Source organism: Crocuta crocuta, unplaced genomic scaffold, assembly GCF_008692635.1.
Source record: "Crocuta crocuta isolate KB4526 unplaced genomic scaffold, BGI_CrCroc_1.0 scaffold452, whole genome shotgun sequence".
NCBI lineage: Eukaryota > Metazoa > Chordata > Mammalia > Carnivora > Hyaenidae > Crocuta > Crocuta crocuta.
This window is the reverse complement of record NW_027528851.1, coordinates 1,593,520-1,613,301: the sequence shown is the minus strand read 5'-3', so window position 1 is coordinate 1,613,301 and position 19,782 is coordinate 1,593,520.

The following is a 19,782-nucleotide window of genomic DNA, read 5'->3' as shown; positions in this document are numbered from 1 at the left end:
CTGGGAGTGGGGGCAGTTGATAGGTTGTCAGCAGAGACACTCTCCAGAAATTGCCTTTACCTAAAGAGATTTGCCACACAATGCCCTAGGTGACTTGCCTTCTTGTAGTCAGCTCACATCAAATGATTGGTTAATGTAGGAGTATTAACTAACATGACCTTGTCCTAAACATCATCAAGGTGGACGAGTTTGAATTGCTATCCCAGTTCCTGAGCTCTCCATGAGATCCTATAAGACCATCTATGGGGGCATCATACATTGACTCCTTTCTTTCCTCAGTGATGCTTTCTTCACTCTCCAAGAATGTTGATTCTGAGAGCACTTCCCAAGAGAATCCCTGTATACAAATCTCTATCTCATCTGTTTCCCTAGATTCCAATCTCAGATGCTTTTGCATATTTATTTAAAATCTTCCCAGAGTTAAAGGTGCATTCTCACTAGTGAAAACAACTATCTAAACTTTTGAGCGAGAGAATAACTGGATTCTTCTTGGCCATCTTGATGTAACATACTAAACCCTATTTATTTTTACTGTGTCAATAATTTTATTACTCAATAGAGATGATCATGCAGTTCAAATTTTTTGATTCAGTATTCATAGAAGTCTGCAAAACCTATGCAGGTACAGCATTCAGGGTCCAGTCAGGAGACAGTAACCGTAGTGGTTATTTGAATTTAATAAAAATAATTGTTAACTGGTAGAAGGTAGATAAAGAGGGTAACAGACAAATATGTAGTAGATACCAGAAAGAAACCTCTAAATTGAGGGAATGTGGACGATAAAACAAAAATAAAAACAAAACCCAACAAACAAACAAAAAAAAAATGAAGGATTAGGAAAGCACCGCCACCAAGGTTGAGATTCAGATCCCTGTCAACAGGGGGAACAAGGAAACTACTGGTGGCAAAGAAACTTCCCAGGAGCTGTAAATTAGGAACTAGTCTGTAGAAGTGGTCTGCATTGCAGGAGGGTGTGGCCAGGAAAGAGCTGCTCAGAAGTGACCCTTAGGAGGGAGATCATAAAGAAAGGGTGCAGCTGAATTGCTTCCATAGGAGGCTCCTGGGTTCTTGAACTGAATAATAATGGAAGACCAGAACTGCCAAATGAGGGATCTCCCTTTGTTATAGCCTTGTAGTATTGGAGAGTGTCCTTTACTGACGATACCTAGCATTTTTGCCAGTTGGCAGAGTAAATATGTTAACAGGGTCCAGTTTCATTATCATAAAGCATGGGAAAGAGATAGATTTAGAGCTGAAAGAAAATAATTGATTACTGGCATACCAGTAATTGATTGGATTTTCTATTTCTTTTGATCTTTACACCTCCCTAACTAAAAGCTTAAAGACCTTTGAAGTTGACAGAATTCTTCATAATATTAAATTCTAGCATTATATAATGCCAAATGCATTTAAAATGCTATCTGATTGAATTTTGGTTAATTCATATGGCTTTTTATAACTGACTTTTGCACCTTATGAGACCAGTTTGTAGTTATGCTTCATAGTACAGTTTTTGTTACTTCAATTAACAACTAATTTATTTTAACAAAGTACATTAGAATGAGTAATACAGGAATAAGAACCTTAGCCATGTCTTCATAATAGGAAAAAGAGGCATGCAGTTAGTTGCTCTGAAATAAGAACACAATATCAGGTAATAGAAGAAGCCAATGTTGAACTAGTGGCTGTATTATCTCATTGTCCCCTCAACAGCAGTAATTGATGATTCTTCCACAATGCAGTCTCTCAGCTGATCTCTATCTTTTCGTCTGCACCTACAAGTGTCCTATTTTTCACTTTTTGTAATGATTTTTCCAACTTCACAGTATATTCAAATTTACAATTTAACCTTTACTGTGGTTTCTTGTCCCTTCTAGCCTCTGCATGTTGCCTTTTCTTTGTAGGTCCTTTAGCTTCTGTTTTTTAACTAACATGTTGATGTTTCCCCATATCATTAGTTCAAATTACAAAGAAATAGACTTCTATTGGTTTGACCAATTAATAATATCTCATCTCGAAAGTGACTAAATTTCAAGCCACCCACTTCATAAGCCCCTGGTCATCTTATAGATTGGTTGTCATTGAGTTAATGGTCAAACCCTGAAATAATCAGCTATAATCAGTGGTGTGAGTTTATATAGTAGAGAATATGGTCACCAGCTCTAAGTTAGAAATCAAATAGAGTTGTTTTTCTCAGCAAAGTACTGTCCACATGAAAGAGGTATTTGAATGGTGGAGCCCACCAGAGACTTTGAAAGGCCTTGCCTAGCAAAACACTCAATCTAAGAATTCTGAATAAGGGAAGTTCTGCAAAGAAGTTCTAGTCAATGGTTCCCAACAATAGTGTTTATTTCAGCACCATCACTTGTTTCTGTTGACTGTGCTGACCAACAATGATAGGGTCTCCCATGAGTTTCTCTTTTTGACAGTACCCTGTGTGCCTTGCCAATAGCTTGCAAGACCCTTGGAGTATGAAGAGTTCATAATTGCTCTCTCAGCATAACTCACAACTGAGGCACTGCTGAGGCACAGCTTTTTCAAGGTCATTTTTTATAGCCATCTAATACTGCAATTGGACATGAGCCATTTCTCAGAATCGTCCTCGGTTCATAGTCCGCTTACTGTCACAAAGTACAATATGCTCTTTTAGTGGGAGGGTTTCATGATATGGATCTCCCTCAACACAAATTATGAAGAATGAAAACTGCAGTGATGGAAGGAACATATTGGTTCAACGTACCTCCTACTAATATGAATTTGGATTTGGCTTAAATTTTTACCTTTTCACAAACTATTTATAAAAAGAGGCAAATTACACAGAGGCTTGGAGTTTGAAGGGCCCCATTGGATTGAACAGTCAATACCTCTCATTTTGTAGATGGATTTTTAAAAAGTCAGAAAAATTTGACAAAGAGGATTATTCTCTTTGTCAATAAATAAATCAAGATTAGAACCCAGACTCCTTGAAGCTACACCTAGTCTTCTTTCCAGTTACCATGCTGCCCCCTAGTGTCATCCACACTCATAAGGTCTAGTGATTTCATTCTTAAGAGCAAATTTCAATTAAAGATCTATTTGCAAACAAAAAATGCATGAGCTAATTTAAAATGATCAAAAGGAAATCTTATATAAAACTCTATTTCTCAGTATTTTATCATTTATTAGTATTACTGTGCATACTTGAAAAAAAATGTTTTCCTTGTCTTTTAAAATAATCTTCCTAAGATTAAATTAAGGGCCTCACAAGTAAATAACAAAGTTGTGTTTTGGGGTAGAGGTAAAGAGGAAGACTTACTTAAAAAAATAACATTATAATTAATACTCAATCTTTCTTAATATATCAATGTGTCCCTTTTCTGCGGTTATAGATAGGGTTAATTGGTGTCTTGAGGAATTTTGGGGGTCTGTGAGAAAAATCACAAAATAAGATGAAGGGAGGAATAACTTTTATAATACTAAACAATGTGAGAAATAAGAGAATAGGTCACATTAAAGTATCATAGTTATCTTTACCTTATATTTCCATTTCTCCCCCTACTAAAAAATATTTATAAAGAGAATAAAACAAATCAATTAAAAACAAACAAATAAAAATATTGACATTATACATTTTAAGAAGAAAAAGAGTTAAAAAGTGTGTAACAGATATATCAGGGGGAAGACAGAAACAGAAGAGAAAATAGGGCAACTAATAAATGAGAGGAAGCAAAGAATTAATTATTACGCTAAGAAGGCTGATATATTGAGCTCATTTAAAATTGTCTTAAAAAAGAATGAAGAAGGAAAATTTAAATAAGGGGAAAGTAATGAAGACAATGAAAATTGCTAATAAAAATGTTGAGAAAGAAAACGTGGGATACATTGTAAAATAGAGAATAGTAACTCAAAGGATCTCAAGTAGATTATGGGATCCCTACAAAGAAAACATTGTGACCAAACACAAGCAAACATCTGAGCACTGTATTGGATGTCTTGAATTAACTGAAATTCTAAAAACATGTAAATCATACTTTAAAATATACATTATTCAAGAAAGATTTCACAAGAGATACACAGATCTCTATTGTCTTTATCCTCTTAGCTCTGTGATTCTTTCCGATCATCTTTCAAGAGATGTCTGGCATAAAATGGCATTTGACCAGTACCCTCCCAGACAACCCACTCCAGCCCTATACCTAAATGTCAGGAAGACCAGAAAACAATAAAAAGTCACAACATTGAGAACTAAGACTGATTAACACACTACTGCCAAAAATGTTGAGAAATATCTGTTTAGATTTCATGGCATAGCCACTTTATTAAATGGAGCCCATGTGTTTAAATGGTAGGAATACGTTTTGTACTTGATCACTGTCTAATCTTTGAATCATGAGCTGTACTAACTCAAAAGCTTTAGACACACTTTTAATTCTTTGTGAGTAAGAATGGTCACATAAGCATTATATGCCCCCGACCCCATTCCTATTTTTACACTTATGTAGAAATGATGAGTCTTGGGAAACCACAGAGCAATAATGTTTGGGAAGAAACAGTAGAATTACAGTTAGGGAGCATCTAGTTCCCTATAAGCAACATATTCTCGACAGATTCAGAAACTGAAAAAATCTTGGAACTCCTGGGTGGCTCAGTTGTATAGGCATCCAACTCTTGATATCAGCTCAGGTTATGATCTCACAATCATGATAAGCCCTTGTGTTGGGCTGAGTGTGGAGCCTGCTTGGGATCCTTTCTCTCCCTCGTTCTCTGCCCCTCCCCTGCTCATGTTCACTCTCTCTCTCACACACACTCTCTCAATTTCTCTCAAAATAACTAAATAAACATTAAACAAAAGAAACTAAAAAATCTTGGTATACTACATCCTGGGAGATGTACCTATTCACTTAAACCATTTGCTTTCAATTGCCAAAGGACCAAAAGTAGAAGAAGTAGAAGTAGAAGATTGCACTTCAGTACTGTGCAAGATGTCAATGCAGTGCAAATAATGAGGAATTTGGCTGAGAGCTTTGAAAATGAGTCTTTACTAATAAAAAAGAAATATGACCATTCTTCAAGAAAAACAATGATTGGAACCAAGACATCAATAGGAAACTAAGAGTGCATAAGCAGAATTAAAATGCATATTAATGATGCAAAAATTTTAAATTAGTTGATGAGAAGTACAACTTTGAAGAACTTTACTAAAATGCAGAAAACATGTATAGGGCTGGAAAAGACACTAGAGAAGATGACTGATATGGAGAACAGTCTCAGCACCATTTCTAGGAATTATATATACCCCAAAAAAGAAAACAGAGCAATTGGTACATTACCAACTAGAGAACCCATGTCTGCAAGTCTAAAATCTCTCCTCTAGGGAAACTCCATGCAATGGATACTGTGGCGAAGCTCACTAAAAACCCACTTCAACTCTTCTTTCTGCTTTCTTTGCTTTTGGTACTATAAAGAAAAATGTTTGGATTTCTATCTCTTCTTGAATCTGGATATGACCATGAGACTTAGTTTTAGCTACAAGGTACAAACAGAAGCCTAGGTGAGGGCTTACTTTACTGAATACAAAGGCAAAGGCAATATCTTAATTATTTTTATATTCCTAGTACCAGTAGAGGGCCTGGTTTATTAATTCAAATATACCACTCTGTGTAGTTATTTTTAATTTGTTGATTTTCTAGGAAATTCTTTAGTTTATAGCTCTAAATCATGACTACTCTTCTTTGTTTTTTTGACGAGTTTCCAAGACATTTCAATGGGAAAAGAATTGTCTGGGTTTTTTTTTTTTACCCTAAATTATTTTATAAATTTAGTTTTAAAATTTTAATTTGGCAAATAAATTTAGCAAGTGAATTAGCTCAAACCTGTATCTTTCATGGATTTGAAAGTAAAGTGTTTTAATAGAATAAAAATTGTTAATATTGAACTGACAAATTGGATCTCTGGGTTTAAGGAATTTTCACAGAATTGATTACAATATAAGCAAGCAAGAATTACAAACTCAGCAGAACACTGGCAGTGAATACCTTTTTTGTTGTTGTTGTTGTTGTTATTTCTATGAAGAAAAGGCTACACAATCAAAAACTACCACTCTTAGGAGTGAGGTCTTCAAGATGGTGATCAAGATGGCTCCTGAAATTAGTCTCCCTCACAGGAAAACCAGCTAGAAACTATCCATAGACGAGACAACACTGTGAAAATCCCAGAACCCAGGGATGAGACTGAAGCACTCTGCTGGATAACAGAGACCAAGAAGAACCATATTAGAAAGGTAAGAGAAGTGGTTTTACTTAGACCTCACTGTCCCTTCCCTAGGCCAGCAATGTCCAATCAAGAAGGTCCTTGGAACATACAGTATCTTCTGTGGTAAAAAGGGGACCAAAGGTGGACGTTATGCTTCCTTAGGGTTTTGGGAGGCTTCTAGGAAGGCTTATTCAGATTTTACCTCATAGGGATCACCTGGGGAATCTGAGGAACTCAACAATTAGGGATCAGATTGAAATGGAGAAGGAGGACTGGCTTATAGCAATCACTCTTAAGATCTTGGCAGACCACACACCTGATTGGAGATCTGAGCCACAGTTCTGCTCATCTGCAGAGCTCAGTCAGTGGCCCTGAGAGCTCCATTAGCTGTTATGACGGATTTGGATGCCCAGCTAACAGGGCTATATCAACCATGGAGCACATCATTTGGCTTATTCAGTGAAGGGGACCAAATTTGTACCTCCACTCAACTGCTGAGCATAGCCTCCAAACCCATCCCTTCATGAAATATGGCCATAGATATCTGGCACCATGGAACATATCCTATAGCCTGCCTAGGTAGGGAACCAGGCCAGCAGCCCTACCCAACTATTGAGCATAGTCTCTGGCCCCACTTAACTGAGGAGCCTGAAGTGCCCCTGAGCAAACCTAGAGGCCAGCCTACAATCCCACCAGCCTGAATGCGGAACACAGCCAGGAATCTCACCTAGGCAGGGACCCCATATAGTGACTTAGCCTGAATAACAAATGGATCAAAAAAAAAATCAAAATGGAAATAAGAGATTATCTTAAGAAAAATGAAAATGGAAGCAGAACATATTAAAACTTTGAGGATGTAGGTAGAAAAGAGAAGTTTGTAATATAAATACGTGAATCAAGAAAAAAGATCTCAAGTAAACAACCTAACTTTACACTTCAAGGAACTAAAAACAGAAAAAAAAAAAAAGCCTCAAGTTAGTGGAAAGAAGGAAATAATAAAGATTAGAGCAGAAATAAATGAAATAGAGAATAGGAAAATGATAGAAAAGATTATAAAACTAAGAGTTGATTATTTGAAAACATAAACAAAACTGAAAAAATTTCAGATAGTCAAGAAAAAGGAGAGAAGACCCTCTCTTTTGAGGTCCAAATAAAATGGAAAAGGAACCATTACAATGGACACCACAGATATTCAAAGGACTATGTATGTACAGAATGTGCCAAAAAATTGGACAATCTAGAATAAATTCCTAGAAATATAAAACCTACCAAGACTGAATCAGGAAGAAATAGAAAATCTGAACAGATCAATAATGAATAGACCAATACAGGAGATTGAATCGGTAAACTTCCCCCCCCCCAAAAAAAAGAAAAGCTCAGATCTAGATGGTTTTACTGGTGAACTCTCCAAACATTTAAAGAAGAATTAATGCCAATCCTGTCAAATGCTTCTAAAAAATTGAAGATGAAGGAATACTCCCAAATTCATTACGAAGCCATCACACTATAGACCAATATTCCTGATGAATATAAACACAGAAATTATCAACAAAACACTAACAGAACAAATTCAGCAGCACATTAAATGTATATTACATGATGATTAAGTAGGACTCATCCCTAGGATGTAAAGGTGGTTCAAATGAGAAATCAATACATGTGACACATCACATTAACAGAATGGAAAATAAAAACCATATGATAATCTCAATAGATACGGAAAAAACATTGAACAACAGTTAAAATCTATGATAAAAGTCTCAAAACATTGGTAATAGAAGGAATATACCTCAACATAGTAAAGGCCATGTACAGCAAAACCACAGTTAACATCATAATCAATGGTGAAAAATTAAAAGGCGTTTTCTCTAAGATTAGGAACAAGACAATGGCATCCATTCTCACCATTCCTATATATCATAGTACTGTAAGTATTAACCAGAACAATAAGGCAAGAAAAAGAAATAAAAGATATCCAAATCAGAAGGGAAAAAATAAAATTATCCCTGTTTGCAGGTGAAATGATCTGATACATTTAAAAAAAAAAACACTAAAGCTTTCACCAAAATGGTTAGAATTAATAAGCTAATTTAGTAAGCTGTGGGATACAAAATCAACATGGCAAAGTTCAGTTGTATTTCGATACACTTTCAACAAACCATCAGAAAAAGAAATAAAATATCCCATTTATAATAGCGTCAAAACAATAAAATACTTAGGATAAAATTTCACCAAGGAGGTGAAAGATCTGTATACTACAAACTTTAAGACATTGATAAAAGAAACTGAGTAAGACACAAATAAATAGAAAGATATCTTGTGTTCATGAATTGAAATAATTAAATTAATTATTGTTAGAATGTCACACTACCCAAAGCCATTTATAGATTCAATGCAATCCTTATCAAGATTCTAATAGCATTTTTCATGGAAATAGAAAAAAATCTAAAAAATCATATTAAAAGTAAAATTCCCAAGACCCCAAATATCCAAAGGAATCCTGAACAAGATGAACAAAACTAGATGCATCACACTTTTATTTATTTATTTTTTTAGACCCTGGAATCATGACCAGAGCTAAAATCAAGAGTCAGACACAACTGATGGAGACACCCAGGTGCCCTTCACACTTCTTGACTTCAAACTATACTACAAAGCTAGAGCAATCAAACAGTATCATACTGGAATTAGAACAGAGACATAGACCAAGAGAACAGAACTGAGAGACCAGAAATAAACCCAGACATATACGACCAAGTAATATTTGACAAAAGAGCCAAGAATACTCAATGTGGAAAATATAGTGTCACTAATAAAAAGGTTCTGGGAAAAATGGATGTGCACGTACAAAGGAATGAAAATTGGTCCCTATCTTACATCATTTACAAAAAGTAACTTGAAATGGATTAAAAACTTAAATGTAAGACTTTAAACTATAAATCTTCTAGCAGAAAATATAAAGAAAAATCTTGACACTGATTTTGGCAATGATTTTTTTTTTGGATATGACACCAAAAGCTCAAGTAACAGAAGCAAAAATAAGTATGTGGAACTATATCAATCTATAAAGCTTATGAAAAGCAAAATAAATGATCAACAAAATGAAAGGCAACCTATGGAATGAGAAAAAATATTTTCAAATCACATATCTGATAAGGGGCTATTATCAAAAACATATAAGGACTCCATACAATTCAAAAGCAAAAAAGTTTTAAAAATCTGATTAAGAAACGGGCAAAGGACCTGAATAGACATTTTTTTTTTCAAAGACAATATTCAAATAGCCAACAGGTATACAAAAATGTGCTCAACATCACTAATTATCAAGGAAATGCAAATCAAAATCACAATGAGATATTACTCACACCTGTTACAATATTTTTTGTCAAGACAAGAGGTAAGTGTTGGCAAGAATGTGGAAAAAGGAACCTCTGTGCACTGTTGGTGGAAATGTAAATTGGTACAGACAATACAGAAAACAGTATGGAGTTTATTCAAAAAAATTAAAAATAGAACTACCATATGATTAGCAGTTATACTTTTGGGTGTATATTTGAAGGAAATGAAATCACTGTCTCCAATATGTATCCAAACCCTCATGTTCATTGCAACATTGTTTATAATAGTCAGACATGGAAATACCTAAGTATCCATCTACAGATGAATAAATCAAGAGTATACATACACACTATATATATGAATATTATATAATATAATTTATGAAGATACATGAATATTATTCAGCCATAAAAAGAAGGAAATCCTGCCATTTGTGTCATATGAATGGACCTTGCAGGCATTATTCTTAGTGAAATAAAACAGAGAAATACAAATATTATAGGATGTTCCATATATGTGGAATCTTAAAAAAAAGAAAAACACCTGAATTCATAGAAACAGAGTAGATTGGTGGTTACCAGGAGAAGGGAGTTTAATGGGAGAAATGGGCAAACATGGTCAAAGGGTACAAACTCCCAGTTATAAGATGAATAAATTCTGGGCAAGGTAATATACATCATGGTCACTATAGTTAACAATTCCCTATTGTGTACTTTAAAGTTTCCATGAGAGGGGCGCCTGGGTGGCTTAGTCGGTTAAGCGTCCGACTTTCGTTTAGGTCATGATCTCGCGGTTCGTGGGTTCAAGCCCCGCGTCGGGCTCTGTGCTGACTGCCAGCTCAGAGCCTGAAGCCTGTTTCAGTCTGTGACTCTCTCTCTGACCCTCCCCTGCTCGCGCTGTCTCTCTCTCTTTCTCCTAGAAATAAATAAAACATTTAAAAAAAAATAAAGTTTCCATGAGAGTAGATATGCAAAAAAAATGATAACCATATGAGGTGATAGATGTGTTTACTAAACTTATTGTGGTAATAATTTGTTAATATTTATGTATGGTATGTGAAATCGTTATGTTGTACACATTAATCTTACACCATGTTATATGTCAATGAAGTTGGAAAAAATAAAATAAAAGGATGGAAGCTTATGAAAATCATTACTCTCAAAATATTTTTGAAATAGAAAATGAGAAGTATTTTTTATAAATTATTAATTCTTAATTGAGTTAATCAATACCTTTAATGAAGATGTAAGTGAAATATAGTAGATAAAAAGGAGTTAAGGAGTTAGAGTGTCGAAAATTTTGGAATTCATCATTGAATTTATTTGTGTGTGAGGGTGTATATTTATGAATGAGTTAGGAGTAGAGAGTAGAAAAGAGAAGTTTGAAGTAGAAAAACATGGGGAATGACATCTCTGGATTTATTGAGTCAGAGGGTATTTCTGATTTTTCTCTAGATATTAGTCCTCATTCAAGTAATAAATGTTGAGGAAAATCAGATAATGAGACTGTTTCATAATACCTATATATCAGAAAACTCTAGATTCATTATCTCCTTGTATGGCAGAACCATAGTTCTGGGAAACACTTGACCCACTCCTAATTTCACCCTTGTGTTTTGAAAGGAAATTGATATGGTCTCACAGACCTCATATCCCCAAAACAGAAATGAACACCTGATACAAGCTAGGCCAGTCAGAACCCTTCTTTGGATTATTTACTTTGAGCCATAGATAATGCTAATCAGTACTTTCTGCATATGTGAGAACTGTAACTCTGTTGTGGCTCATTATGTTCCCAAACATCAGAGAGGATAAGGCCAACATAAAGAGAAAACCCAAAGACAATGATTGAATGATTGTACTGCACTTTCTTGGATTGGGTAATATAAAATATTCTAGTAACTTACTACTAAATTTCCCGTTGTACTTAAGTGTATTAAAATAGATCTCTTATATTTAAGAAAAAGAGCTCTGGCGAAGACAATGTAATAGCGGAATGTGTGGTTGCAACAGACCAATTCCACTGCAGCAATGTAACAGTCAGTGAATGATTGGTGTGGTCAATTTAGACAGGAATAACCATCTAAACTGTGTGATCAGGGAGAGAAAAAAACCCTAATAAATTTATTAATTTAATGGAAAAAAAGCCAAGATGATATTCTTTAGGGACAGTATTTCTCAATATACAGCCATCAGACACCTGACTCATAATCACTGAAAGTGACCACTAATGTGCACATTCCTGGGCTCCAGCCTAGACCCAAGATGTGGGAATCTCTGGAGAGCAAGAGGGTCCCCCTTAAACAGCACCCCAGGTGATTCTAGTGTGGGTTAGAGGTTAAGAATCAATGTCTTTGAGAAATAGTTGCCATTATTAGGATGCTGATAACTTTGAGAGGCAGTATATGCACCTTAGGGACCTGATTGTGTAGAGTGACGGAAAACAATATAGGAGAAAAATCCAGACAGTATTTTCTTAGTGCCATTGTGTTATAACATCTGGAAATGGGAAAAGTGCAGATAAAAGCATGAGACATTAAAAACTACATATAAATTAAAAAAGTAAATCAGAAGCTTTTTTTCTAAGGGGAAAATATTGATCTGGTTTTCTTACATATGATAACAAAGATGATTTCTACATTCATTGTTGCTGATATATAAATGTGTCATTGCAAATAGCCAACATATGCATGAGAAAAGAAAAACCTATTTGAATCAATGAATTAGTGGCCTATTGTAAAACAATCACCCCAAATATCTGTTCAGTTTCCTCTCAAACATACATAAAATTTGTTACTGAAAACGTGATTTCAGATTTCATTAAGATTGCCCATCTAATGCAACCAAATTTTCTCACCACAAAAAGACTCACAATTTTCTGACTTATACTGATTTGAAGGATCTTAAATCAGAAACCCAAATCAAGACAATTTTCAGAGGAAACCTATTTGCTTCAAGTAAATTTCAAGCCAAATGAATAAAAAAATCAAATGAAAAGTCATCATCACATGATAATTTCCTCAATGCAGTTCACTTTTGTATCTAGCCAGCAAGCATCTGTTTTTTACAAGAAATGCAGGAGTTAATGCCTCTGAGAAGAACAGCCACAATCTAACCATCTTGTCAAATCCATTCCCTGGAACCTCAGGGGTAGAGCCTTCCTCCCAGCTTTAGGGAGGCCACATCAGCCTTTCCTTCCATTCTTCAATCTTCCATTGTCAGACCGTGTTGGTAATTGGTTTTTAATTGGTTCATTTACCCGAATGATTTATACTGCCTCAGGTAGACAAGATTTAATGACACCCATTACAGTGCTTTAGATTATTTCACAAATAGATATGCTGTTGTCCTTCAAGATTGAAGATCCATGCATATGAGTATTATCATTCATAGATCTGTAATGTAGAAAAAGTCCAGGGCATGACTAACAAAGATAGAAATAATTCTTTATCAAGTGTAATCTACGGACCGGACGTTTTGCTAAGTGTTTTATGTGCATTATCTCATTTAACAGGCATTTTCCTAAGAGTAGAAATAAACAGAAACAATCAATGTCCAAAGACATTGCGTTTGTTTTGAACAGAGACTGTTGACAGCTGTTTCTCTTTACCTTCCAGGTGATCAATTCCTTTGTTCAAAATTAGTCACTCCACTTTGAGCAATAAGAATGTATTGGGAAAATCACTAGAGAGACTAGGTAAGAACTCTAGGTTCATTCTTGATTTTGGTACTAATTATGAGACTTTCATGCAGTTATACTTAACTTTGGGGTTTAGACCAGTTCTCCTGAAATTATTCTCATAGTCCTGAAATAATGTGGCTCACTACATATTCCAATTTCTCATTTGATTAACTATACGGGGTGCTATCAAATCTCCTATAATAACCTATGCTTGTACTTCAATGTTCTCTTAAAATACAATTTCTTCCTAAACCATTTAAAAACATTCAACTCATCATTCAGTTACTTAGGAGTTATATGCTGTCACACAAATGCCACAGTCAGGTAAGGACACTTTCTCAGGAACTACATTGATCATGTGGCTAAAAGAGCAATCAAACAAAGCATGTGCATAGGTATAGAGTTCTGAGGAAACTTTAGGTATGTTCTGATAATAAATGGCCTGTTTTTTCTACTTCAGTATGTCATTTCTTTGAGGCAAATATGTTAAGGACACGGTAAAATGTTTACAAATGTTTTTCTATGATCAATTTACATATATACCCCATTACACATATGAACTAAGAGATGTATTGATATTTAGGAATAGATTCTAAAAATTTTTTAATGCTTTTTATTTATTTCTGAGAGAGAGAGACAGCATGAGCAGGGAAGGGTCAGAGAGAGAGGGAGATACAGAATCTAAAGCAGGCTCCAGGCTCTGAGCTAGCCATCAGCACAGAGCCCGACATGGGTATTAACCCCACAAACCATGAGATCATGACCTGAGCTGAAATCGGACGCTTAACTGACTGAGCCACCCAGGCACCCCTATTTAGGGATAGATTCTAATGTTTATGTAAAGCAACAAGTTCAAAAGGACTCTTTTGATTGAGTTTGGATAAATTTAAAGAGAGACATTTTAGGGCTGGGGCTCTGTCTAATTATAAAAATTGGCACAGAAAGCATGTAAAAAAATAATTGGGCATGGCATAAACTGTATTTCTTTAACAAGACATATCTTTGACAAACCTAATATTTTCCCAAATGTATTTTTTCTTACCTTTACCTGCCAAATGACTGGGAATAACACAGGATTTTGAGTTTACCCAGACCAGGATTCAATCCCCCCGGATTTACTAAAACGTTTCTTGTATCCCACCTCATCTCCAACCTCTTCCTCATCCCTAGCCACTATGGTATCACTCTAAATTTAGTAATTAAGACTTTGGGAAAATATACTGTCTATCACATATAACACTATTTACCACACATAGGCCTCAACTCTTCACAACTATCAATTCACTTAATTCTCAGAGAACTTTTATGAGATAGGTTTTATTATAACCCTTATTTCACAAATGAGGAAACTGAGGTATAGAAAAGCTAATACTTGCCCAAAGGTCACAGCAGTACTAAAAAGTAAAAGTGAGGTAGTTCAGAGTCAGAGTCTAAATCTGAGCACATTTCTATTCTCCATCATTTTCATTAACTAATATTCCCCAGATTCCACCCCTTTACCACCCCAGTTGCTGGGTTCTTCATACTTTAGATACTTCCACATCTGTCTTCCTCCCAGAAATTTCACAATTTTTCCTTTATGAAGCAGAGCAATTTAGCATTCTTGGCCCTTTCTATAGAATCCTTCTCACACATGTCCTGAAGCTCATCTTTTACAAGCAAATAACAAAAGGGGAAAATTTTTTAAGGGCAAAAAATGTATCATCCTAGAAGATAGCAGCCTCTGTAGGTAGCTATTTGTGAATTTAAATAACATCTTGTTTCTCTCCATTACCCTTATAATGACTTTGTGTGAGAAATATTATTATCATTATGCAACTTAGGAAACTGAGTCATAGAATGTAAATAACATTTTCAAGGTCACACAGCCATTAAGGGACAGAAAAGGGAATCCTGCCAGAGTCTGTCGCTCACTGTAATGGTCATGCTTCACATCATAAACACACAATTCCTGTGCTCTTCTGGATGCTCTGTCCTGGGGCTTCTCCTCTACCAGAGCTCATGTGTTGATTGATTTAGATGGTCATAGGTCTGCACACCATACATGAATCATCACCACACTGCCAACAGATACTGCAAGGATGCCTATGCTACCCCTCTCAACAGCATGGCATTGTGTCGTTCAACTTCCTCCATTAGCTATATAATTGTCTTTCCCCAGATTAGGGGAAATGTATGTACAGTCATATTTTATTCTGAGAACAAATGGTGTCTTTGGCCAAAAATCTATGTATCTTAGAAAAACACAAAACTCCTCAGTCTATAATTGTTATCACCTCACTGATAAAGGGAAGATAAAGTCAGAGAGTGCTATTTTCTCTCTGCTAAGTAAGGAAATAATAAATGCTTTCCAGACAAAGGAAGATGGAAAAATTGAGGCTATTAGAAAAGAAATTATTAGTGGATCAAAAATAGTTTAAGGGAATGTGAGTGTTCAGAACTTGACTGGAGAGCAAACTAATCAGCCAATGAAACTCTTTTGAGTTAATAATGAATGTCTCATCTCAACTTGAAACAAATCTGTCTGCTCTATTGGAAACATATAATATCAAAGGAGAGGAAAGCTGTCCCATAAAGGCATGGTAGCATTTGAACATCAATTTGACAGGTAGTGTAATTTTCTTACTAAGGACCGTGAATATCATATTGAAGCCTACTACAGAAATACTACTCGAAATCTTCACATAAGTCATCTGAATAGGAAAAGTTTCAGTAGAAGTCAGGGGAGATATAGGAAAAATGGCTGAGGCTGATGAATTTCACTTATGACCAAAAAACCATGACCTTGACTTATTTCCATTTAATACTAATCTATTATCTCTAAACCAGGGACAAGTGAAACTGAAATCAGTCAGAAGCCAGAGTTATTTCTGCTCCAGATTTACTCTAAGTAGTGCTATGTCATCTGAACACATTTGTATGCAAGTGACAAGACTCAGAGAATGTTCTGTTCTGATATGTGCTTTTTCTACTATGTAAGTGCTAGGGAAAGATGATAGTGACTTGAACCCCTGTGTTTCCAGCATACAGCACACGGCATGTGTGTAGAAGATGAGAAAAACATTTTATTAATTTTCTTTCCGTGTTATTTTGTATAATATATTCAGAAGTTCACTTTTTTTGCCCATATTGGAAAAAGTTTTGAGAAATGTCAAGCTTACATTTCACCTATTTCAAAATATGTTTTTCCCAAGGTATCCCAAAAGACTTTCACTGTGCAGAGTGTGGAAAAGCCTTGACTAGTTATGTATTTCCCTTTCAATATGATTTACCAGAATAGAGGAAACATAACAGAAACTATGATGACACTCCAACTCTGCAGTGGCCACTAGATTCAGATTTGATTATAGCCATCATGCAGACAAACGTCTTTAAATATTTTCTGAATGGCCTCCAAATCCTGGGTAAAACTATATTCTGGCAGGACTAACATATGAGTGTATTATATGGAACTAAAAGCCATTGTTGACTTTCACATACAATTAGATAGACTTTGCAAGTATAGTACCTGTAGTATGGTAGCTATTAGAGGTCACAATAATTTTGCCTGAGAAAACTTGCTTTCATCCTGACTTTACTGTGCTACTCTTAATCTCCATAACAGCCATGTCAGTTAGCAACTACTAATTAGAGAAAAATGAGGTTTAGTGAAGTTATTGGGTTAACATTTGGAAATGGTACAACTAGTATATCAGTTTTTAAACTCTATGCTTTACCTAATCAATATACCTTATAGTTTCTTCAGTAGATGTTTGTTGAGGGGCACCTGGGTGGCTTAGTAGGTTAAGCTTCTGACTTTGGCTCAGGTCATGATCTCACAGTTCATGAGTTCGAGGCTCATGTCGTGCTCAGAGCCTGGAGCCTGCTTCAGATTCTGTGTGTCCCTCTCTTTCTGCCCCTCCCCCACTCATGCTCTGTCTCTCAAAAATGAATAAACGTTAAAAAAAAGAATTTAAAAAATTTAAAAATGTTTGTTGAATTAGTGACTGACTCAATAAGCCAATGTAAGACATCAGGTAAATAATGTCCATTTGCCCATTTTCATACAGTTAACCATCAGGATAATATGCCCTAAAATACTCTTTAAAAGTGTAAGAGGTTTTAGCATTAATTTATCACTACATTTGAATAAATTTAATATCCTTTATTATGCCAAAGTAGATAGACAACGTCCCAAATATTACTTTCTAAAAATCATCTGAAGTTTACTTATTGAACAACATATCCTGTTTCTTCAATCATAAAATTTCATATGTATAATTTTTAATATACTATGAAACTAAATGTAAAATAACCTAATTTAAAAATTAACACCAAGTAATGCAAAGGTTTTTGATTGCTGTTCTATGTGTCTGTTAAAGTTATTGTTATAAGGTTAATTTAAATTTTAATTATTCTGTTGTAAAATATGGTCATTAAAAATCCAAGTAATTACTAAAAACATTTTATGGGGATTACTTTTAACAAGAGAAATTCTATTAATATACTATGTAGTATCAAATGCATTTTTGATAATCATTTCATATTTTACCTAGTTATAAGCATATTCCATTTTTAGCTGCATTATGAAATGCTAATAAAAATACCATTAATTACTAATACATATTCATTGAAATTTAGTGACTTAAAGACCTATCTAGCTTCATATTTGTATTGTCCTTTGGGACACATATTCCAGACCTAACATCACATTCAACTGTAGATAGTGAGAATAAGACCATCTAGCTAGCCTAATGCTTTTGTGACAAAGTAAATTGAGGACCAGAAAGAACATTCATTCTTTGTCCAATATGACCATGCCAGGAGAATGACCAAGAGCCAAAATTCAGTCTTTAGACTCCTAACCCAGTATTTTTTCTCCTAGTAATGTCTATTTTCAATAATGAAATGATAGAACAATGATTTGATAAGGACAGTCCCACTCTACCTGAATAAGGGATCAATAGTCTTGTTTTCCTTTCTAAGGTTACTTACTAGTCTTTACTACGCTACTGCCACATATATATCTATAAATTTATTTGTTTAGTCAAATTTGCTTAAGTAATTAGTTTGACTAATTACATGACTAAGTGATTGATTAACAAAGTGGCTAGTAAATTCATATTAAAATAACTAATCCAAATAAACAGATTCACTGGTTGAGAAAATATTTTATCCTTCATTCTATTGATTTGGTGCAGATTCATCTTCTGAATGAAGCCACAGTAAGTTGTTAAGGATGTTATAATAAACTCAAGACAGGTTTTTCTTTACATGACATCAAATGACCACTTTGACTTAATTTTCATCTTTCTCCTAGAAACTCTGGCATCATGTTTCCAAAGAAGACAGTGTGTTCTGGATTTCCTTTGTTCACTTCTGGAAGTCATCATGAAGAAGGCAAGTTGGTAAACAATACCACCTGGGAACTCAGAGCTGGAGGAGACAGAGGGAAATTGGGGTAATAACTTACATGAAAAAATAAACAGACAAAGAGCAGATACAAAAAGCATGAGAGAAAAAGAAAAGAGAATTTAGTAAATGTGAAGCATTACCACTATATAATTTTAATAAAAATTTCACTTCCTTATGCTACTGCTCCAAACCTTAGAGATAATTTCAACAAGTAAAAGATAATTTTGACCCCATTTAAATGTTGATCTCTTCCTATCTGTGTTAAGGATGGCTATCATATGAAGCTGATGCCAAAACGAAGATATGTGTTACAGAAACTAAACACAGCTTCTAGCTAGTGTTTTACTACTGAAAAATGTCCAGAAATTCTTAGTAAGTGAGGAGTCAATTCTCCATGCTCCTGCAAAGGGCTGGAGCTCCCCCTTCTCCCCAACACACACACATTTATTTCAAATGCTCATTTCTCTGGAGATTATGTGACAAATGAGGTTGGGGTGGATGAGAAGTGATTTAGCCACCTCTAAAGATTATTTTCTCTGGTGCATCCAAATTGTCTAAAATAATTTTTTTCCTAGGAAATAGATTTGGGTTTATTTTATACAGAGGAGGAAATTCTGAAAAAAAAGAAAAGAAGAAAGAAGCACATGTCAAAAGATAAAATAGTGCAGCAGAAGGATTCATTGCCTAGGTAACTTTTTTCTTCTCTCATTTTACTTTGCGATAAGTTCTCAATGGACTGATTCATTTAAGCTATGATTTTTATTCATATTTTTAAGCTGTTGGGCCTGATGTTGAAATCTCCCTTGTCACCAGTTAGACTTACTAGTTTTAATGATTTGGGTTTTAAATGAAGGTCATTATATAATATCCTGCATTGCATGCAGATTATAAAGTTCCTGCCGGCTTTGCCTTTTAATTAAATTATTCTTTCAAGTGGAATATAGTAGTAGAAAAGTCCATCTTCTTTTTATATTGAAGAGACTCTATAGCCAAACTTTTCTGCTTTATTACTAATGAATATTTAAAATAATGTTCTTGAATAAACGTTGATTGGGTCTAAAAGAATTATTTGTTTAATAAATCTTTTTCTCCACCCAATTCAATTAGTGACATTCTGCAGATAATGTAATCCCATGA